Source organism: Trichosurus vulpecula, chromosome 6 (genome assembly GCF_011100635.1).
Source record: "Trichosurus vulpecula isolate mTriVul1 chromosome 6, mTriVul1.pri, whole genome shotgun sequence".
NCBI classification, from domain to species: domain Eukaryota; kingdom Metazoa; phylum Chordata; class Mammalia; order Diprotodontia; family Phalangeridae; genus Trichosurus; species Trichosurus vulpecula.
In genome coordinates, this window is record NC_050578.1 from 34,336,580 (window position 1) to 34,361,634 (window position 25,055).

Sequence of the window (25,055 nt, forward strand, 5' to 3'; positions counted from 1 at the left end):
AATGAATGATTGGAAAGAAGACATTTCTGAATATAATTAAAATATCTTTACATCACATAACAGCTCTGAAATGTAAATAATTATTGAGACAATTTAAAAGCATATACTTATTTCATTGGTTCTGAGTCATTTCAATCTCTCAAATAAGTAAATAGATAGAATCTTTCCCTTCCAGGCTATTTGAATGTCTGCTGCCTGTACACATTTTAGAAATTTTAATAACCAGTATTTATTATTTAACAAGTTTGAAAGACTGCCTGGGACCCTTTATAGCTTTTATATTTACTTATCAATCCTTTCTGAGATGACCATTTGCATATTTGACTTGTATAGCTACCCAATTCTATTTCTGTTTGGTGCTGAGAAAAGAACTTGCTTGAAAGAGGAAAAGAGAGAACACAGAGACTGTGATTGTTCTTCTTATGGCATCAGGGCATTTCTTGCAATTTAAGAATCCCATTATTTTTGCACAGAGTATCTGTATCTATAAGGTCTAATGATGAAAAAGAATGAAAACATATTATTGAGAAAAGTTCTTAAAGGCATGAATTATTCAGACAAGCTAAGTCTCCAACGGCCAACAGATGACGCAAGGAAATACCTACTTAACTGTAGCGATGGAGAGAGTCACTGTTAACGTGAACCTCCTTTGCAGCTGATGAGAGATGGCTATAGAAATGACACAGAATAGAACCAGAAAACTTGGCCAAGGCATTCATGTACTTGTTAGGAAAGCTGAGTTAACTTAGGTAACATAAAAAACAACAAGGTTACAGAAAGAATATAATTTTTTTGATATTTCAAAGGTATATGTTTTGGCTTTTGGGGGCCTGGACTTATGAATTTACAAGTGTATAAACTGCCCCTAAATTTATACTTAATCATGACCATCACCATTAGCACCATCACACATGTGATGCACATCAACAAATCCTCCACAAATTATAGACCAGGACATAGAGAGTTTAAATGACTTGTACAGTCATACAGCAAGTGCTTGCCAGAAATTCTGGACTTTGTGCCCTTTGGTTGTAAGGGAGGACTGGGTAGCTAATTTATTAGGTATTGATTCCTCCTAGGCAAGAGAAATTAACTCCTTGAGCAGTTTTTTTTTTTTCCTTCACTGTTGTTTTTGCATTGTTTAGAACAGTGCCTTGGAATATAGTGGGCACTTAGAAAATATCTTATGAAGTGAATAGGATCAGTTTTTATTTCTCTCTTTTTCTCTCTCTCTCTCTCTTCCCCTTCCTTCCTCCCTTTCATCTGTCCTTTATTCCCAGCCTCTTCAAGCTGAGAGGCAGAGTGACATAATGAATAATGTGCGGATTTGAGTCAGGTAGACCTGGGGTCAAGTTTAATTCTGGATGAATACTGGCTATGTGACTCTTAGCAAGATAGTTTACCTCTCAATGCTCCCAAAATATGCTCTGAGACTGCAAATTTCAAAATAGTTGTTGATCTGATTTAGCAGTGGGAATTTTCTCATTGTGACTTTCCTATATGAATGAAATTATATATCTCACCCCATTCCAAAAATATAATAAACTAAAACTCTTGAAAAGTATTCTTTTTGAGATGTCCATTTTTTAAGAACTGTAGGACTTTCTTCATGTCACAATACCTTTGAAACTTTTGAGTTATCACAATTATTATTCTTAACATCACTAAAACCATTTATAAAATACTTCATATCAAGAAGAATACATGTCAAGGGCTACAGTGTTAAGAAGTATTTCAAATGATTATGTAGCATTAAGACTAGTGAATTGTCATACTTTTACCATTATGTAGATTGCAGGCAGCATACTAGTTGAGAGCACAGGTACCCTTTCAAGAAAAAATGGATATTAATATTTCAGTATAAGCAATAAAATGACACATCTTGTGTTCCTTATGATGGAGGATTTATTACCATCATATCCTCTTAACAATTTATTTCTTCCTTTCATCAAGTATAATCCTATATTTCAGCCCTTTGGCCTTAAGGGATAATTTAATCTATTAGCCATGAAACCCTCTTAAATGGATTTGTGACACTAAATAGAAGTAGATTGCTCATTAACAGGGCAGTGTACTTGAAGGTCAGTGTCTATTGCCAGTCTCTAGGAGTTATTCAATTAGAAAATGACTCCCTCCCCACCCCATCCCCATTGTTTCTTTTTTTTTTTTATTTTGGAAAGTAAAAGATATCTCTAAACTTCTTGCCTATGGTCTCAGAGAGGGAGAAAGAGAGAAGGAGAGGGAAAGAAAAGGGAAAGGGTGAGAATGAGAAGAGAAAGAAAAAGAAAGATCAGAGAAGCAAAGAAAAGGGGAGAATGTTAGAGATAGAGAAAGAAAGGGAAAAAGAAGGCAATCAGTAAAAATAACACAGTAGGTATAGCCCAGTGCTTGAGACTTCAAAAAGATTTTCTTAAATGATTCTTAGAAGACCAATCTTTAAGTGCATTAAATGTGAACCGTTTAAATATCTACCTTGCCCAGGAGCTAAACGGAAGCAACAACTACTCTGTAATAGTTGACATTTTTTATTTACTCAATTTAGCAATTCTGTTGAGAGTGAAAATGTGAGAACTATTTGGATCTTATTTCCATTTAAAAAATAATAATTTTGATTACTAGAAGTCATGCCCAAAATGGGAGAGTAGAGAAAGCAGCTGAGATCTTCCAACAAGTCTCTCCAAAAAAACTTTAAAATAATGCCTCAAACTGAATTCTGGAGCAACAGAGCCAAGGAAAGGTCAGCTTAAGACATGTTTTTTTTTTTCCAGCTCAAGACAAATTAGGAGGTTGGGAGGAAAACTCAGAGACACTGGGGTGGGGAATTGCCAAGAACCAATGCTGCAGTAACAAAAATTAGGGGCCTTGGAGGAAGCAACAAAAGCAGCAGCAGTGGAGGCTTCAGGAGCTCTAAAACCACAGGCACAGACCAGGGTATTGTTTGGTAACTTCATTTCCTTACCAATTTGCGTGGCCCCAATTCCAGAGGAGAGAGGAGCACTTGCAGACACAAGGAAACAGAGGCCCTGAAGAAGAATAGACTTTTCAGTCACAAAAGAGTAGGTTCTTGAAGAGCAGTAACTTTCAGTGGACAGGAAGTAGGGTCCCTCAAGATCAGTATGTTTAAAAGTGATAAGAGACCCTCTCTGGTTAAGGACCAGAACAGAGCATAGACCAGGAGAGCAGTGACCACACCTCTCTCCACACCACACCACATTGGAAGCACCAAAAATGTACAGCTCTCCAGAACTACCTCTGAAAAGAGCAGTGGGAAAAAGAAGGATGCTTGAAACAGTACCCACACTCTCACCTCAGGGAGAGAGCCTAACTTTGATCTGAAGTTCCAAACCAATAAATGGATAGGAGAAATGAGCAAATAACAAAAAATAGAACCTGGGAATTCAAAGCTATTATGATGACAATGGAAGATCAAGAAATGAACTAAAAAAGACAATGATGTCAAGAGAACTACAAGTAAGGCCTCAGAGGAAAAAAAATGTGAATTTTACACAAGCCCCCCAAAGAATTCATAAAATAAAAATTATCTTAAAAATTGAGGGTAGAAGGAATTTTTTTTGAAAAAAAATGAGAATGATGCAAGAAAATTATGAAAAAAGAGCAGTTTGGTAAAAGAGAAACTGCAGAAAATAAGACCATAAAAAAGCAGAATTGGCAAAATTCAAAAAGTGGTACAAAAACTCACTGAAGAAATTAATTACTTAAAAATTAGAATTAGGCAAGTAGAAGCCTAATGAATCCAGGAAACATCAAGAAACAATAAAATAAAATCAAAAGAATGAAAAATTCAGAATATGAACTATCTCATTGGAACAAAAACTGACTTGTAAAATAGATTGAAGAGAAATAATATAAACACTATTATACTACCTGACATATATGATAAAACACAAAAAGCCTAGACAGCATCTTTCAAGAAATTATAAACTGAAACTGCACCAATATCCTAGAAGCAGAGAATAAAATAGAAATTGAAATAATTTACCAATTACCTCCTGAAAGACATCTCAAAATGAAAACTTCCAAGAATGTTGCAGGCAAATTCAAGACTTTCTAGGTCAAAGAGAAATACTTCAAGCACCCAGAAAGAAATCATTCAAATATCATGAAGCCACAGTCATGATAACACAAGATGTAATAGCTACCGTGTTAAAGGAGCAAAGGGACTTAGAATATATTTCAGAATGCAAAGGATATAAGATAACAACCAAGAATAACCCTGGAAAAATGAGTATAATCCCTTGGGAAAAAATGATATTGAATGAAATAGGATTTTCAACAATCTTGATGAAAAGAGCCAAAATGCAATTAAAAAATGACTTTCAAAAACATTCAAGAGAAGAATAAAGTGTTAAAATGAGAAAGAAGTTGTCAAAAAAGGTTATACAGACTGTGGACATCAGGAAAAGTTTACTTTCTTATAAAAGAATCTAATTTTACCTCACAAGATGTGTAGGATTTCAACAGTAACCGTAGATAGGTTACTCAATAGGTAAAACGAGAGAGTCAAGCCATATAACTTCTTTATATTCTGAAGCAGATGCTTAATGAAACCAGTTGTGAGGTATGTAGTCAGGATCTCTATCTGGGCTAAACTAGCCAAACTTTAAAATCCCTTCCACCTTTGAAATTCAGTAATTCTAGAAATCTGTTTTTTTGAGCCTCAATTTCCTTTCTGCATAAACTGGGTCTAAGAGAGGCAATGTGGTACAGTAAAAATAGTTACTTTGTCAGGTACTTTGTGCCTTTTATCAAAGACCAGGTTACTTGATTTAGGAGGGTTCTGGTATTACATGCAAATGAATCTTACAACCATAACAAACCACAAAGACCATCCTTTAAGACTTTCTTATAACACCGAGTTGTGATGAAGTTATAATCTGCATTAATATGTGGAGTCAGAAAACCTGGGTTCAAATATTGACTCTGATGCTAATTACCATTATGATCCTGGGCAAGTCTTATAGCTTCCCTAGGCCAACCTGCAAGGGAAACAAAAATAGAGACCTAAATAGTTTAAAGCAATTGTCTTCAAGGCTCATGGCCATATTTATACCAGCATAAGAAATAGGACCTAAATTATTTTAAATTTATATACAAAATTTATATACAAAAATCAGATTTGGAAAGTCCCTATAAGTTTGCCTTTTTTAACTCCTTCATGTTATAGATTTTATAGGAAATAGGCCTAGAAAGCAGAAGTGGTTTTTTCAGTATATCATTAGAATAAAGTATCAGAGTCAAATTTTAATCACAGTTCCTTTAACTCCAAACCTAGTATTCTCATTGATGTTTCATGCTATTTCTCATATGTGTATATTAGGTATTATGTAAAAATGGTCATATCTCTGAAACAACAAAACCATTAAAAAAAGAAAAATCAGTCTAAAATATCACTATGTCAACAAAGAGGGAAAACAGACAAACAAGCAACCAAAAACCTAGTACAAAGTAAACTCATATGCATAGAATGAAATGCTGATATTAAAAAATCTGGACCAACTTTTTACATCATCTAACATCCAAAAGGAGCCCCTGGACTCTGATGACTCCAAGTGACCCAACTAGTAAAATGTATCAGCACCTAGGGATTATCTTTGCAAGGCAGAACCTGACTATTATCTCATTTCATGGTTACTTTCTTGTCTAAATAACAGGGAGTTCTATAACTGCCATGGCATCATAAAATTTTACTATTAGTTTGCTTTGTAAACTAGAAAGTACTGTATGAATGGGAACCATTTTTTCCTACCAGTATTATTCCCTGTGGCTTTATTCCTCATCCATTGAGTCCTGAGCACTCTCTGAAGGACAGCAATAATAATATCCCTTTGTGATATAAGGTTAAAAAAGGACTTTATATGTGTTATTTCATTTGCTCCCTTGCAGCAATGCTATTAGGAAGATACTGCAAATACACCTATTTATATGCAAGACAAAGTTAAATATGCAAGAGTTTAAGTGACTTGATCACGGTGACATAGCAAGGAGGTGAAAAAGTCGTGACTTGAGCCCATGTCTCTTGATTCCATATTCAGAGCCCTTTATATGATATTAAACTATGTCTCAAACATGTCCCTTGCTACTATTCATGATTATATAGCCTGTTTAATCACTCACTTTCTCCCCATTCCCATTCTTTGCCAGACACAAAGCAGCATTCAAATCATTGACCTTTACTTGTAATTATAAAGAGTTTTCATTTTCTAATAATATGAGAATCATTTTAAATCCATCAGTGGCACTCGTAGGAATTATTTATCTTCACTGATGACATACGGGGCAAATAATATAGCTGCCCCAAATCATCATAGCTGACCATCTAAACAATTGAATCAGGATCATCCTTGATCCAATGTCAAGTATTCTCAAAAAGAAGACCCTGAAAGAAAATTAATCACCAATCACAAATCATTTTGCAGTTCAACTTGGTCAAGAAGGTCAAAGGTCACATTGTTTCACTATTATATACCAGGTATTATTTGCAAATGAAAACCAGAAATCAACAAATGAATATTATCACATTAGTCTTTCCTTGTAATAAATTATTATTTTTATATTTCAACTTTTCTTATGCCTTTTTTATTTGTTAGTTTATTTTAAAGTAAATAACTTAAAAATCAGAATTATAGACTATGATATATGGTAGCAGCAGCATCAAAGGATTTCTAGTACACTTCATGGCATCAATCTCTTCCTACTCAAGGAGGATTCCTATAGGCTCTGTGCAAATAAGTCCAAGAATACAGAACTGCCCCACTTCCTGGATTGGCCCATTTTATTCCTGGAAAGCCAATTAAAAAGAAGTTACTCAGTACACTGATTCATAATATGTCTTTCTGTATCTTTAACCCTCTGGCCTTAGTTCTGTCCTCTGTGTCCAAAGAGAAAAGGTCTAATGGTTTAGTTAACCTTTCAAAAAATATTATTTCAGCTCCACGAAAAGATTGAAAAGTGAGTCATAGAGATTGCATACTGTGCTCAATTAGATACAGAAGGGATTTAATTAAAGTAAACCTGTCCAACAGAGTTTGCCAAGGTTTATTCATTTAAAAAACCAGTATACTGACAGACAGTGGGTACAGTCCTTATTTTTCTCCACTTAATATTATTTTGTTGTTTACAGTGGCATGTGAAGCGATTTTTACACATTCAATTTCATAAGATTTTGAGTTCCAAAATATTTTCCCTCCCTTTCCCCTTCCCCATGATGGCAAGCAAGCTGATATAGGTTATACATGTACAATCATATTAAACATATTTCTCATACTCATGTCATGTAAGAAGAATCAGAACAAAAGGGAAACCCACGAAAAAGAAAAAAAAAACAAAAAAAAGGAAATAGTTTTCTTGAATCTTTATACAGATTCCATAGTTAATTTTTTCAAGTAGTTTTTTAGCTGATTCTCTAATATTTTCTAATTATGCCATCATATTATCTGCACACAGAGGGAATTCTGTTTCCTCATTTCTTATTCTAATTCCTTAAATTCATCTTTCTCCTCTTATTGCTAAAGCTAACATTTCTAGTACAATATTGAATAGTGGTGATAATGAGAATCCTTGTTTCACCCCTGATCTTACTGAGAAACTTTCTAGCTTATTCACATCACATATAATTCTTGCTGATGATTTTAGATAGATAGTACTTATCATTTTAAGAAAATCTCGATTTATTTCTCTGTTCTCTAACGCGTTTCATAAGAATGAGGGCTGTATTTTGTCAAAAGTTTTTCTGCATCTATTGAGATAATCATATGATTTCTATTAGTTTTGTTATTATTGATATGGTCATTTATGCTGATGGTTTTCCTAATATTGAAACAACCCTTCATTCTTGCTATAAATCTTATCTAGTCATACCAGATTATCCTCATGATAAATTGCTGTAATCTCTCTGTTAATATTTTTTATTAAATTTTGCATCAATATTCATTAGGGAAATTGGTCTACAATTTTCTTTCTCTGTTTTAACTCATCCTGGTTTAGGTATCAGCACAATATTGTGTCACAAAAACATTTGGTAGGGTTCCTCCTTTGCCTGTTTTTCCAACTGTTGATATAATATTGGAAATAATTTTTCTTTAAAGGTTTAGAAGAATTCATTTGTAATTCCATCTGGCCCTGGAGATTTTTTTCCTTAGGGAGTTCATTGATGGTTTGTTCAATTTCTTTTTATAAACTTGGGTTATTTAAGTATTTTACTTCATCTTCAATTAATCTGGGCTATTTATATTTTTGTAAATATTCATACATTTCACTTAGATTGTCAAATTTCTTGGCATAAAGTTGAGTAAAATAGCTCTAATTATTTCTTTAATTTCACCTCCATTGAGGGTGAATTCTCTCTTTTCATTTTTGATACTGGTAACTTGGTTTTTTTTCCTTCTTTTTTAAAAAAATCAAACGAAAATTCTGTCTATTTTATTGGTTTTGCATAAAACCATCTCTTAGTTTTATTTATTAGTTCTATAGTTTTCTTTCACTTGTACTAATTTCTACTTTGAATTTCAGAAATTCTAATTTGATATTTAATTGGAGATTTTAAAATTGATTAATTAATTGATCCCCTCTTTCTCTATTTTATTCATTTAAGCATTTAGAGATAAAAATTTCCCCTAAGTACTGTTTTGGCTGAATCCCTAAAGAGGACACATTTAGTATTTCTGCCTTACTGAATTTGATTGTTAGGTTTTCATGCCCTAATACATGGTCAGTTTTTTTGTATGTGTCATTTGTTTTATTTTGCAAAGGGGAAATAAAGGTGGGGGGACAACAAAGTAAAAAAAATACACAGCAGAGAACAAAAAACCTACAAGGAAGTAAAGAAAAGATGGACAGTTCTAAAAACAGTGTATCATGTTTATTGTATTGTATTTCTTGAAATTGAAACTTATTGCTTTATATTTCAAATACTCTCATGTTCTGCTGGGCATGTGGGAAGTTTTTTTTTCTTTTCTTAGTTTGTAATTAATTTAAAATATTTTTTTTAAAAAAAAACCTATGTTTTATATTCCACCAACATAGATCCTGCACTGCTAGAGTGGATTTTCTCCAATGTAGTATAGAAGAAATTACCAGGCAGGAGAAAAAATTTAAAAAGCAAAATAAAACCCTTTTACATCAGAAAAGAAGGAAGATTAGTGTATATATGCATGCATGTTGTATTAATATGCACATGTATATACACATACACATTTATACCCATTACACAAATGTCCCTGTTACATATATATCACAAACACACACATGTGTGTGCAGGTATATGCATATCTGTGTATGTATGTGTGTGTGTGTTTGTGTGTGTGTGTGTGTATTATGTATTATGTCGAGTTAACAGCATAATAAAATATTTAAATAGCTAGGGATGTCATGAGATTTCTGGCCCAGATTAAACATGGGTTAGATTAATATTATTTTCATTTCTTTTGATTTTATTTTAATTTTTTAAATTTATTTTTGGTTTTCAACATTAATTTCCACAAGATCTTGAGTTACAGATTTTCTCTCCATCTCTACCCTCCCACCCCAGCCCAAGATGGCATGTATTGTGAATGCTCCCTTCCCCAGTCTGTTCTCCCATCTATCACTCCCCTTTCCCCTTACTTTCTTGTAGGGCAATATAGATTTCTATACCCCATTGCCCGTATGTCTTATTTTCCAGTTGCATATAAAAATAATTTTTAACATTTGTTTTTTAGAACTTTGAGTTCCAAATTCTCACCCGCTTCTCTTTCCACCCTCCCTCCTTGAGAAGGCAAACAACTCAATATAAGTTATCCATACATCATTATGTAAAACATTTTCATAATAGTCATGTTGTGAAAGACTATATTTCCCTCTGTCCTATCCTATCTCCCTTTATTCAATTTTCTCCTTTTACCCTATTTCTTTTCAAAAGTCTTTGCTTTTGACTACCTCCTCCCCCTATCTGCCCTTCCTACTATCACTCCCCACCACCCTCTTATCCCCTTCCCTCCTGCTTTCCCATAGGGTAAGATACCCAATTGAATGTGTATGTTGTTCCCTCCTTAAACCAAATCCAATGAGAGAAAGTTTCACTCATTCCCTTTTACCAGCCACCTCTTCCCTTCCATTATAGCAGCTTTTTCTTGCCATGTTTATGTGAAATAATTTACCCCATTGTATCTCTCCCTTTCTCCTTCTCCCAATACATTACTCTCTCACCCCCTAATTTTATATTTTTAGATATCATCCCTTCATATTCAACTCACCCTGTGCCCTCTGTCTAAATATGTGTATATTCCTTTCAACTACCCTAATACTGAAAAAGGTCTCATGAGTTGAAAATATGATCTTTCCATGTAGGAATTTAAACAGTTCAACTTTAGTAAGTCCCTTATAATTTCTCGTTCCTGTTTATCTTATCATGCTTCTCTTGATTCTTGTATTTGAAAGTCAAATTTTCTTTTTCGCTCTGGTCTTTTCATCAAGAATGCTTGAAAGTCCTCTATTTCACTGAAAATCTATATTTTCCCTGAGGTGTTGTACTCAATTTTTCTGAGTAGGTGATTCTTGGTTTTAATCCTAGCTCCTTTGACCTCTGGAACATCATATTCCAAGCCCTTCAATCCCTTAATGTAGAATTTGCTAGATCTTGTGTTATCCTGATTGTATTTCCACAATACTCAGATTGTTTCTTTCTGGCTGCTTGCAATATTTTCTCCTTGACCTGGAAACCCTGGAATTTGGCTACAATGTGACTAGGATTTTTCTTTTTGGGATCTTTCTCAGGAGGTGATGATTGGATTCTTTCAATTTGTATTTTACCCTCTGGTTCTAGAATATCAGGGCAGTTTTCCTAAATAACTACTTGAAAGATGATGTCTAGGCTCTTTTTTGACCAAAGTTTTGAAGTAGTCCAATAATTTTAAAAATTATTTCTCCTGGATCTACTTTCCAGGTCAGTGGTTTTTCCAATGAGATATTTCACATTGTCTTCCATTTTCCCATTATTTTGGTTTTGATTATAATTTCTTGATTTTTCATTACGTCGCTTGCTTCTACTTGCTCCACTCTAATATTTAAGGCATTATTTTCTTCAGTGGTCTTTGGGACCTCCTTTTTCATTTAGCTAATTCTGCCTTTTAAGGTATTCTTCTCCTCATTGGCTTTTTGGATCTCTTGCCAATTGAGTTAGTTTATTTTTAAGGCGTTATTTTCTTCAGTATTTTGGGGGGTCTCCGTTAGTAAGCTATTGATACATTTTTCATGATTTTCTTGCATCTCTCTCATTTCTCTTCCCAATTTTTCTTCTATTTCTCTTACTTGATTTTTTCTTAGGGACTTTTGATCTTTGACCTTGTTGACTTCTTCTGGCTGTATATTATGATCTTCTTTATCAACAAAGATTCTATATTTTGAATATGTTTACACTTCCAACTCATTTCTCCAGACAATTACTTGCCTTTTGAGCTCTTTGTTAGGGTATGATTGCTTTCAGGGTGGAGAGTGCTTTGTCTCAAGCTTCAGGGGTTTTGCACTGCTGTTTTCAGAGCTACTTCTATTCTGAGGTTGTATGTTACTCCTCTCCTGGATTGTGCTCTGGTGTGTGAGTGCAAGCACTATTTTCTGCCCTGTAATTACCAGGAGGACTCCCTCTCCACAGCCACCACAAATTCTGTCACATGAGCGCTCCTCCTCCACCAAGGACCACCAACCAGGACTGTGACCCAGATCTAAGTAGGGCAAAGCAATACAATGCTGCTTCAGTGCCAGCAAAGAGATCCCTGCACTCCTGCTCTGATTATCTGCTGGATTCCCGCCCACCCCCCCAACCACCTGTGGGCCTGGAGCTCCAGAAGTAGCTGTAGCTACTGTTTATGCCAATGCCACTGCCACTGCAATAGCTACCCTTCCCAATCTGTGGCTGGGGCCACATTTGCTGCTGTAGTTACCATTTTTATAATGATTATAATTATCTAAAATTGAATAATGAGATTATCTTTTTAGGATCTATAGGATTAAATTCTAAGTATAATAGAATATAAACAAATGTTTTTAGTTTCAATATCAGAGTTCAAGTCCATTTTTAGGAGAATGAAAGTTGTTTGACACAATAAATTCCCATGTATATCTATTAGCTCTAACATCAAATGGTGATGATTAAGAGATGAGTTCATACTCAAAAAAATAAAATCTTCACAACCCAGTTTTTTCCAGTCTCCTTTTATACTCCTTCTCTCTATATATTCTGTGATCCAACCACAGTGGCCTACTTTCTGTCTCTACCAGACAGTATTCCTTTTGACAGATCTTTGCCTTAACATTGCCTTTCATCTATACTCTCAAACTCATCAAATTTAACATACTTCATCAAATCCCTATTTTTGTCAAGACCGAGCTCAAATGTCATCTTTACATAAAGTCATTCTTGATTTCTCCAGGTGCTAATTCATTTCCCCCAAATTACCTTTAATTCTCTCTCTACCTTTGTCTCCATTTGTTTGTTTTTGGAGCTGGTGGCCTCCTGTCCTCAAAGGGGGAAACTGAGGGCATAATCTAATCTGTAATAGGCATTTTATGTTTCATTTACTAAAGTCTATTATTTTTCTTGCATGTACCTTGATGTGACTGTTTCTAGATAAAACAGGCAAGATTAGAAACCTAAAGGATTGGAATATGAAAGTTATTGGTTAAATGGCTGTCTGACTTCATCTAATTCAATCTGACTGGAAGAACCCTTAAAAGTCATGTCATTCATCTAGTAATATTGATTAGTAAAACTTCAATTAAATCCTCCCAGACAATTTAGCACCTATTCATTTTTAATAACCTCCAGATTTAAAAGTTATATAGAGGGATGGCCTTATGAGTAGGTAGCCATTTGCATAGTAGAGTGATAGATGTGGTGTCAAGAAAACCTGTTCTCAAATTCTATCTTTACTACTTATTTGTAGTATGTTCACGGGAAAGTCACTAAACCACTCTGAGACTAAAACTCTTATTTTTTAAAAGGTAATAGTTGTACTCATTAACAAAATTTTGTTAGTAATAATGTTAATGATACAAATTATTTACCACTTGAATATTACAAAGAGTTTTGAACACAGTATCTCACTTGATCTTCATAGAAACTCTAAGAATTAGGTGCTATACCCATTTTACATGAGGAAACTGAGAATGGTAGATTAATGACTTGGCCAATGTTACACAAGTGGCAATTGTCTGATACAAGATTCAATTTCAGATCTTCCTGACTCCAAATCCACTACTCTATCTGAAGTGCCACCAAAATGTGATAATAGATACTGAGAAATTTTCAAACTTTAAATCACCATGTACATGTCAGTAATGATGAAGACAGGATTGCCAGTCTAGAGCTTGTAGGGTGCTCAGAGGCTGTATAGTCTTGCCTTTTCTGTTCTAAGACGATGATACTATAGGCCAAACCAGGGAGTGACTTGCCCAAGAGTTATCTAGTTAGTAAGTATCAGAGTCAGGATGTAAATCCATTTTCTCTGACTCCATAGTCAATGTTCTTTCTACTTATGTTCTAGGAACAAATCTTCAAATATCTCCCAAATTGTTCAAAGAAAGTTTGTCTTTGAATATACTACTGGAATATCACTGCTAGTTTTCATTTTTCATTACTTTAAATAAATGTCACTGGTTTCTGGTGGACTAAACTTAAATTACTTCTCACAAAAGTGTTTATCTTACGTTACATCATTCATATATAATATTAATTTTATCTTTAAAAAGGAAAAGATAGAGTGGGATAGTGAAATGGGTTTGGGGGATGTCATGGCAAGAAAACCTACTTTATCACCATTTACAATATATTCCAATATTATTTTTTATATCTTTGTCAAGAAGAAGCATTACTGAAATATAGAGAAATGTAACAATTAAGAAAGTAGTCTTCTGAATGCAAGCCACTTCTCATGGGTACTTATGGCACATAGGGGGAAGAAGTCATGGTAAATTCATAATTAGTCATTAACTAGGTATAGGTAAACTTTGTTGTGTTTTAGAGGAGCAGGAACATAGAGTTTCTAATATGTTAGTCTCATTCTCATAAGTTTGAGAGAAATCCACTTGTGGGTCATGGAGAGAGACAGATCAATTTTCAGTCATGTAGATTGCCTGAAAATTCTTTCAAACCACCATATTGAAAAGAAAAAGTTACGCAAATTTTTGGTACAATTGAACAATGTGAAATCAATTCCAATCCCACATGTGTGAACAAAGGTTATCCTCTTTGTCACATTGGACAAAAGCTGAGAAGATTCTAAATGAATACTTTGAGCAAGTTTAATTATCTTCTTTTTGAGGAGAATTAGATTTAAAAATCTCAATTTTGATGCTAAGGAGGGGGAAGAGCCAAGATGGTGGCTGAAAAGCAGACACTTGCCTAAAGCTCTGCCCCAGGACCTTTTAAACACCTATAAAAATGGGTCTCCAGCCCAGGACAGGCTGGATGGTCGCTGGGTAAGGTCTATCTTGCATGGAGCTGGGAGCAGAGCTGAGCAGAGCGCAGCGTGGGCCATGGCAGGACCAACCAGACTGGGAGCTGGGCCAAACATTCTGTAGTGGCCTGAAACAGTGAGCTGTGGTAGTTACCAGACTTCTCAACCCGCAAACACCAAACACAACAGAGAAGTTTAGTGGGAAAAAAACTGAGGGGACAGAGTAAAAGAAGTTTGCAGTTGGCCACCGCCCTGGAGGAAGTGGAGGTGGTGCAGCCCTGAGGCTGCTTACAGAGCTACAGCTGCAGTTGCTACCAGCCCCAGGCCTACCTGGTGGGAGGAATAAAGGGGAGGATCAGAGCAGAAGTGCAGAGCTTTCTTAAGATTTGAGTTGTAGTCTGGGTTGGCAGTTCTTGGGGGAGGAGAAGCACTGGTGTGGCAGAGCTTGCTGTGTAGAAATAGCTCTGAAAACAACAGTGCAACCCCTCAAGCTTGGGACAAATTACTTTCTACTCTAAAAGCAGTCATAGGCTGACAAAAAGCGCAAGGGTCAAGCACTTGGCTGTGAACATGAACAGGTAGTGAAAACGCTCTCAGATGCAGACTCAGACTTTGGAATGTTTCTTTGGTGACAAAGAAGACCAAAACATATAGCCAAAAGAAGTGAAGAAAGTCAAAGGGCCTACATTGAAAGCCTCCAAGAAAAACATGAACTGGTCTCAGGCCATGGAAGAGCTCAAAAAGGATTTAGAAAAGCGAATTAGAGAAGTAGAGGGAAAATTGGGAAGAGAAATGAGAGTGATATGAGAGCCATGAAAAACAAGTCAATGACTTGCTAAAGGAGACCCAAAAAATACTGAAGAAAATAACGCCTTAAAAATATACTAACTCAAAGGAAAACAGAGCTCCAAAAAGCCAATGAGGAGAAGAATGCCTCGAAAGGCAGAATCAGCCAAATGGAAAAGGAGGTCCAAAAGACAACTGAAGAAAATACTACCTTAAAAATTAGATTGGAGCAAGTGGAAGCTAGTGACTTTGTGAGAAATCAAGATATTATAAAACAGAACCACAGGAATGAAAAAAATGGAAGTCAATGTGAAATATCTCATTGGAAAAACCACTGACCTGGAAAACAGATTCAGGAGAGATAATTAAAAAATTATTGGTCTACCTGAAAGCCATGATCAAAAAAAGAGCCTAGATGTCATCTTTCTAGAAATTATCAAGGAGAACTACCCTGATATTTTAGAGCCACAGGGTAAAATAGAAATTGAAAGAATCCACTGATTGCCTCCTGAAAAAGATCCCCAAAAGAAAACTCCTAGGAATATTGTCACCAAATTCCACAGTGCCCAGATGAAGGAGAAAATACTGCCAGCAGCCAGAAAGAAACAGTTGGAGTATTGTGGAAACACAATCAGAATAATACAAGATCTAGCAGCTTTTACTTAAGGGATCAAAGGGCTTAGAATATGATATTCCAGAGGTCAATGGAGCTAGGATTAAAACCAAGAATCACCTACCCAGCAAAAATGAGTATAATTATTCCAAGGCAAAATATGGATTTTCAATGAAATAGAGGACTTTCAAGCTTTCTCAGTGAAAAGACCAGAGCTGAATAGAAAATTTGACTTTCAAACACAGGAAACAAGAGAAGCATGAAAAGTTAAACAAGGAAGATAAATCATAAGGGTCTTACTAAAGCTGAACTGTTTTGTTTACATTCCTACATGGAAAGATGATGCGTATAATTTATGAGACCTCAGTATTACGGTACCTGAAGGGAATATACATAGATACGTAGATACATACATACATACATACATATTATATATATATATATATATATATGTATGTACAGAGGGCAGAGGGTGAGTTGAATATGAAGGGATGATATCTAAAAAAATTTAATCAAATTAAGGGATGAGAGAGGAATATATTGAGAGAGGGAGAAAGGGAGAGATAGAATGGGGTAAATTATCTTGCATAAAAGTGGCAAGAAAAAGCAGTTCTATAGGAAGGGAAGAGGGGGAAGCTGAGGGGGAATGAGTGAACCTTGTTTTCATTTGAATAGACCTGAGGCAGGAATACCATGCACACTCAATTGGGGATCTTACCCCACAAGAAAGAAAGAGGAAGAAGATAAAAAAGGGGGGATGACAGAAGGGAGGGCAGATGGGGGAGAAGGTAATCAAATGCAAACACTTTCAAAAAGGCACAGGGTCAAGGGATAAAAGTGAATAAAGAGTGACTGGATAGCAGGAAGCAACATGTAGTTAGTCTTTCACAACATAAGTATTGTGGAAGGGTTTTGCATAATGATACACATGTAGCCTATGTTGAATTACTTGCCTTCTTAGGGAGGGTGGGTGGGGAGGGAAGAGGGGAGAGAATTTGGAATTCAAAGTTTCAAAAGCAGACATTCAAAAAAAAAAGTTTTTACAAGTATACAGACATATAGGCAATGGGGCATAGAAATCTTTCTTGCCCTACAAGAAAGTAAGGGAAAAAGGGATGGGGGAGAGTGGGGTGACAGAAGGGAGGGCTGACTAGGGAATGGAGCAATCAGAATATATGCCACCTTGGAGTTGGGGGCGGGGGTAGAAATGGTGAGAAAATTTGTAATTCAAAGTCTTGTGGAAATCAATGCCGAAAACTAAAAATATTAAATAAATAAATAAATGAATGAATGAATAGATAAATAAATAATAACAAAACAAAAACAAAGAATAAAAATAAAAACCTCAATTTCATGATAACCATCATGAACAATATAACTCATTTTTATGAAATAATGCTTAGCATATTATTTATAAAGGTTTAAAAATTCCAAGTACATTGTTAGTTTCTTCAAAATTTCTTCTCTCAAGGACCTGAGAGCACTATATATTAAATGCATTAAGTAACAAATATGTATATATGTACAAAACAAGATATAGATATTACCAAGTATTTTTTAGGATGAAAAAATCTAATAAATAAAAGAATAATGAGATGTCTATATTTAGTATCTTAGATAAGTGCACAAAGGGCTGAATATAAGGAGAAAATTCATTTTAGTTTTTCCAGCTAAGTAATACAGTTTGAATCTACCTTCTCTTTCTTTCCTCCTTTCTGTCACACAGGATGGTAGCAATAGGAGTGGACAAATTTGGCATATGGCTAAGTGCATACATAGACTGTGAAGATATAGAGCAACTATGGGACACAGTCAAAAAATCACTAGGCTTGGAGTTAGAAAGACATGACTAAAAAAATCTTGCCTCAGACACATACTCGATGTGTGACCCTGGTCGAATAACTTAAGTGCTGTTTGCCTCCATTTCCTCATCTGTAAAATAGAGATAATAATAGCACCTACCTAACAGAGTTGTGATGAGGAAAAAATGAGATAATAATTGTGAAACCTTTAGCACAGTGCCTGGCATATAGTAAATGCCATATAAATTATAAATGTTAGGTGTATTATTTTTAATAATAATATTCACATAACTGTAAAATAATATTTTTATAATAATAAATGAAAAAGCTTGAAACAGCCACACTCCAGCTCAAGACAACAGAGAATGACCAGTTGAAGGAGAATAATAACTTTAGAGAGCAATGTCTAGTGCTGACAGGAACACTGGCAATATTATATTAAAACTCCTCTCCTCTTCTTCCCTACTTTTCTTCTTTCTGTGAACATTTTTCCAAAGGCCAGGTAAATCACTAAACACAAAAGCACCACAGGGAACTTATACAATGTGGAAAGTCCCAATTGTGTAGCACCTTCTAATCTAAGAAAATTAATAAATCATTGAGGCTTTGGAATCAAGAAATCTTTGATATTTCTAAATACAATGGAACAATTTTTTTTCTACCATATTCTGCATGAATGGCAATTTATTTGTAGAAACATCTTTCATTATTTTACTTGATATCTTCACTACTACACCTAGATCTCTCCATTAACTCTCTGTCTCTTTCTCCTCCCCTTATTGCCCCTTCTCTCCTCTCCTCTCTTCTCTTTCTCCTCTCCTCTCCTCTTCTCTTCCCTTCTCTCCTCTTCTCTTCCCTTCTCTCCTCTTCTCTTCCCTTCTCTCCTCTTCTCTTCCCTTCTCTTCTCTTCTCTTCTCTTCTCTTCTCTTCTCTTCTCTTCTCTTCTCTTCTCTTCTCTTCTCTTCTCTTCTCTTCTCTTCTCCTCCTCCTTCTCCTTCTTCTTCTTCTTCTTCTTCTTCTTCTTCTTCTTCTTCTTCTTCTTCTTCTTCTTCTTCTTCTTCTTCTTCTTCTTCTTCTTCTTCTTCTTCTTCTTCTTCTATTTCTCCTCCTCCTCCTCCTCCTTCTCTCTCTCTCCCTCTCTCTCTCTCTCTCTCTCTCTCTCTCTCTCTCTCTCTCCCTCTCTCTCTCTCTCTCTCTCTCTCTCTCTCTCTCTCTCTCTCACTCTCTCTCTCTCACTCTCTCTCTATCACTCTCTCTCTCTCTCTCTCTCTCTCTCTCTGTTATATTTTGAAACCTCACATGTATTAAAGAAGAAACCAAAATCATATGAAATTAATAAATTGGTGTGGGGTCAGTTAAGCCCAGCTTTCATCAGGAAGAAATCAATTAAAATAGCAACAAATTTAATCAGGTTGATTGCTAACAAAAAGAAGCTGATAGGGGCAGAAATAAGATGGCAGAGAGAAGCCAGGAAGTTGCTTGAGGTCTCCCCAATTTCCTTTGGAAGCAACATTAAATGAAGCTTCTAAGCAGATTTTGGAGCAACATATCCCATAAAAATACAGAATCAAACAATTTCCATGCTTAAGATAAAATTTGCAGAACATCAGGTTAGGTTTGTCTCACTTCAGTAAATGGGCAGTGCAGCTGATTGCAGACAATGTCTGGACAAACCATCAGGAAGCTCTTAGCAACAGTACAGATCAACAACCAAAGTCCCTTGGTTCTGGTAGAGCAGGCCAGCAGTGAGGCCTCCAGATCTGGTGTAGAAGGCAAATTGCAAGTCCTTGGAACTCCACCACAACTGGTGCAACTAGGACAGGTCACCCCAAGTGCAGTGGGCAAACCACAAGCACCCGAGGTCCCAGTATAGAAAACCAGTGACCAGACCGACCCCAGCAACCGAGAACAAGAAGATTGGATTAATGCTTCAGAAGCAGAGCTTGACTTAAAAAGCCATGAAATAGGCTGAAACAAGAATAAGAATAAGAAGAGAGTTCTAACCATAGAAAGCTACTATGGCTATAGGGAAGATCAGAACATAAACTCAGACAAGGACAGCAGTGTCACACTGACAACATGAGAAGTATCAATGGGGAATATGAATTGGTCTCAGGCCCAAAAAATCTTCTTGGAAGAGCTCAAAAATGAACTTAAAAATCAAGTAAGAGAAGTAGGAGAAAAATTGGGAAAAGAAACTAGAGTTATGAAGGAAAATAATGAAAACAGAATCAACATCTTGAAAAAGGAATCACAAGAACTGCTTGAAGAAAACAACTCTCTAAAAAAAATAGAACTAGCCAAGTGGAAAAAATCCACTCAAGAAAACAACTCCTTTAACAATAGAGTGGGCCAAACGGAAAGGGAGGAACAAAAGCTAACTGAAGAAAAGAATTCCTTAAAAAAGAAAATTGGCCAAGTGGGAGCTAATGACTCTTTGTGACATCAAGAATCAGTCAAACAAAATCTAAAGAATGAAAATAAAAACCCTAGATAGCATCTTTAAAGAAATTATCAAGGAAAATTGACTGGATATCTGAGAAACAGAGAGTAAAACACTTATTTAAAGAATCCATAGACCACCTCTGGAAAGAAATCTCAAAATGAAAACTCTAAGGAATATTGTAGCAAATTCCAGAATTATCAGGTAGAGGAGAAAATACTGCAAGCATCCAGAAAGGAACAGTTCAAATATCAAGGAGACACAGTCAGGATTAGACAGTACTTAGCAGCTTCTACTTTGAAGGATTGGAGGGCTTTGGATATGATATTCTAGAAGGCAAAGGAGGTTGAGATACAACCAAGAGTCAACTACCCAGCAAAACTGAGCATAATCTTTCTGGGGAAAAGACTGACATTCAAAGAAATAGGGGGCTTTCAAATTTCCATGATAAAAAAGACTGGTGCTAAACAAAAATATCTTCAAATACAAGACTCAAGTAAAAAAAGGTAAACAAGAAAGAAAAAAAAACCACAACTATATGTTATTCAATAAGATTTAAACTGCTTTCCCTGCATGGGAAGATGATACTTGTAACTCTTGAGAACTCTGTCTGTATTAGTTCAGTAAGAATGCATATACTGTGTTTCTCCATGGATAAGATGCACCTTAATTTTGGGGCTCGATATTTGAAAAAAGGATGTAGTACATAAAGTTATTGAACTGAAGTTTTATTCTTCTGCTTGTAGCTTTCAGGCATCTTTTGGGCATGTCTGGTGCATGTATGCATGCTTAGTCCATTGTCTTTCATGAACCTGAAGCACCAATCATGTCCTCTTTTGAAATCAAATAACTTCTTTTTTTCATCAGCAATTCTTCTTGCCTCATGCTGAACCATCTTTGTGGACACAGGAATTCCAATTGCCCATTGCTCTTCAATCCATGTCTTCAATTCCCTTTCTAAACCAGGCCATTTTGCTGACTTGCCTCTCATGGCCTTCTTCTGCCTTGGTGTTTTCAGTAGGGTTTTTTCTTCCCATAGCCAGTCTTAGATTGTTTTCTCAGTTGGAGGAGGACCAAACTTACATTTAGCAGCATGACTTCCATTCAATTTTGTAAACTGGATGACTTTTAACTTGAATTCAGCACTGCACAAAAAATATTTTCTGAGCCATTTCTGGGCAGAATGTGGCAAAACATAACTTAATATAATGGTAACAAATGTGAAACAATGAGCACAAAGACAACAAGTGCAAAAAAGTGGGAAATGCAAGTAAAAAAAATCTACAACCAACGTATAAGATGCACCCAGTTTTTAGACCCCAAATTGTCAAAAAAGGGTGAGTGTTATACATGGGGAAATACAATACATAGACACAGACTATGGGTATAAGTTGATGATGTGATGATATAAAATTTAAAGTAATAAATCTATAGATATAAATAAAACTAAGAACTGGTTTTATGGAAAAAAAAGATAAATCTTTGGTTATTTGATTAAAAAAGTGAAAACTAAACTACAAGTATCAAAAATGAAAATGGTAAATTTACTCTCAATGAACATGAAATTAAAGCAGTAATTAGGAGCTATTTTGCCTAACTATACAACAAATAAATCTGACAAACAAAATGAAATGCATGAATCATGAATATTTACAAAAATATGAATTGTCCACATTTACAAAAGAGGAAATGAAATACTTAAATAGCCCCATTTTAGAAAAAGAAATTGAATAAGACATCAATGAATTTTCTAATAATAAAAACATCTACAGAGCCAGATAGATTTACAACTAAATTCTACCAAACCTTTAAAGAACAATTACTTCCAATAAATACTATATTAATTATCTGGAAATTTTTGTGAAGGAGATGTACCAAATTCTTTTTAAGACATAAATATGTTTATGACACCTAAACCAGAAAGAGCCAAAACAGTGAAATTATATATCAATTTACCTAATGAATATTGATGCAAAATTATACATACACACATATACATACACACATATGTATATGTATATGTATATATGTATATATATGTATATATGTATACATATATATGTATATATATGTATATATGTATATATATATATATATACACACACATACAAGCGGAGGTTATATCAATTTATCATCAGGATAATACACTATGACCAGTTGGGTTTTATGCTAGGAATGAAGGGTTGGTTCAACATTAAGAAAACTATCATAATAATTAACCATATCAATAACAAAACTAGCAGAAATCATAAGATTATCTCAATAGATGCAGAAAAAGTTTTAGATAAAATATAGCCCCCATTTCCATTAGAAACACTAGAGAGCATAGGAATAAATAGAGTTTTCCTTAAAATGATAATCATATCTATCTAAAACCATCAGCAAGCATTATATGTACAGGGAATAGCTACAAGATTTCCAAGTAAGATCAGAGGTGAAACAAGGACTTTCATTATCATCACTATTATTAAATATTGTACAAGAAATGTTAGCTTTAGCACTAAGAGAAGAAAAACTAATTGAAGAATTAGGATAGGTAATAACAAAACTACCTTCTCAGATATGATGCAATACTTATATCATCCTAGAGAATAAACTAAAAAAAAACTACTTGAAACAGTTGACAATTTTAGCAAGATTTCAAGATATAACATGAACCTACAAATATCATTAGCACTCTCATATATTACCAATGAAGATCAGTAGCAAGAGACAGAAAGAGTAATTTCATTTAAAATAACTGTAGACAATATAAAATATTTGGGACTCTTACCTGCCAAGACAAACCCAGGAACTATATGAATACAATTACAAAACACTATTCAAACAAATAGCATCAGATGTAAACAACTGGAAAAAATATCAAATGCTTGTTGGTAGGCTGAGGCAATATAATAAAAATGACAATTTTACCTGAATTAATTTACTTATTCAGTGCCACAACAATCATATTACCAAGAAGAAAATAAGTTTATAGAACTAGAAAAAAAAATAAAAAAAGATGCTGACAGGAGCCTGGCAAACTCAGGTGTTTTTTTTTTTTTTTTTAAAGAAAATAACAATTTTTTTGAAAGTTAAGGGAAGTATTCTACTTGTTCCTCCAGAAATGATGGTGATGATGATGATGATGATGATGATGATGATGATGATGATTTTCCTTGAGATAAGTTCAAATTTACATTTTTCCACAATGGTAGCTGTCACATTCAGGCAATTTATTTGTCAAAGTAGTATCTAGGAAAGAGTCTTTGTCATTCATTCATTTTTTAATTAAGCATCTACTTTGTGCCAGTCACTGTGTTAAGTGTTGAGCACAAAAAAAGACAGGCAAAAGACAGTCTCCATCTCCAAGTAGTTGAAAGTATAATGTAAGAGAAAATGCAATAACTACATATAAACAAGATATACAGCATACAGAATATATTGGAGATTTATCTTAGAGAGATGGCAGTATGTCCTAACTGGTTTCTTTTAGAAGATGATACATAGTCTAGAACTTGAATGAAACTGGGGGAGGTAGGAGTGAGAGATGTGGATGTAACAAAATGCCAGACATGGGGAACAGCCAGTGTAAAATCCCTAACTTGTGAAGGAGTACCTTATGTAAAGGACTACAAGGATGACAGTGTCAATGGTTTGGAGTGCATAAGGGTTGAGGCAGTTGGGGGTGGTGTATCAGAGAAGGACAGAAAGTTTAAAAAGACTCTAAAAATATTGAGGGAGCCAGGTTATAAAGGTTTTGAATTTTAAAAAGAATTTTGCATTTTATAGTAGAGGTGAGATTTAGTAGAGGATAGGAGTAGAGTAGGCAGAGATTTTAAGACAAAGATACCAACCAGCAAGATATTGCAGTAATTCATGTGTGAAATGATTAGTGCCTACACAAGAGTGGTATATTAGACTGGGAATCAGAGAACTTGGTCCTGTTCTTGGCTTTCCCCACTACATAGATGCATGACCATACTTCTTTTGTATTAGTTTCCATCTGTAAAATGCAGGGTTAGTTGAGTTTATTTCTAATATTCCTTTTGTATTTACATTTCTTCAGTAAATTTCTAGTTACCTCTCTTACTAAGAACTGAATGTGGAACTTTGAGAGGGTGATATCAATGATGGCCCATTCGGGTAGACTTTGGAGTGGATAGCCTCAGGAAAACTTTACAACTCTGCAATCATCTGTGATTAGGTAATAGTTTTGCTTTGATTGCCTTCTGTGTTATTGAGATTTGGTGATGAGAGTAAATGCAGTGTATCAAAAGGTAAGCATCACTTTAAACTAGACAAGCAAGAATCCTGCTAATAGTCTCTGTATTAGGTCACTAGAGAACCATTGAGCAAATTAATGTTCCAGTGAACTAAAATAGTGTTCTATGAACTTGAATGAATTAATGAAGCTTTTGAAATATTAATGTAATATAAGGAAATAACTTATAAAATGTGATAAATCTATTCATAGAATGAATACTTTTGAGATGCTAACTCGTGCATGCGTGCATGTGCGTGCATGCGTGTGTGTGTGTGTCTAAACTTTCACTGGCTTTTCCCCCACTATTTAAATTGTTTCTTCTTCAACAAAATTCTCAATTAGATTTCCTTATCATGACTCATGGCATGGATGGGAGAGGAAGGGTAATCAGTAGTTGTTTGTCATCACTTATGTGGACAAGGCATAATCTAATGATGCTATTCTATATGTAATCAATATCCTCTTTTTCCTTTTTTCTGAGTGGAATAACTAGACCTATGATTTCATTGATATGGAAAAACTGAAAAAAATGTCTGTCTACTCATGCAGCTTGTGACTTGCTTAGCAACTTACAGAAGGTTTTTGTTTGTTTGTTTGTTTTTTGAGTTTCCTGTAGTACTGAGTTTAAATGACCTATCCAGAAGCAGTCAGCTAGATGGTACAGTGAGTAAAGCATTGGTTTTGTAATTAGGAACAGCTGAATTAAAATGCAGCCTGA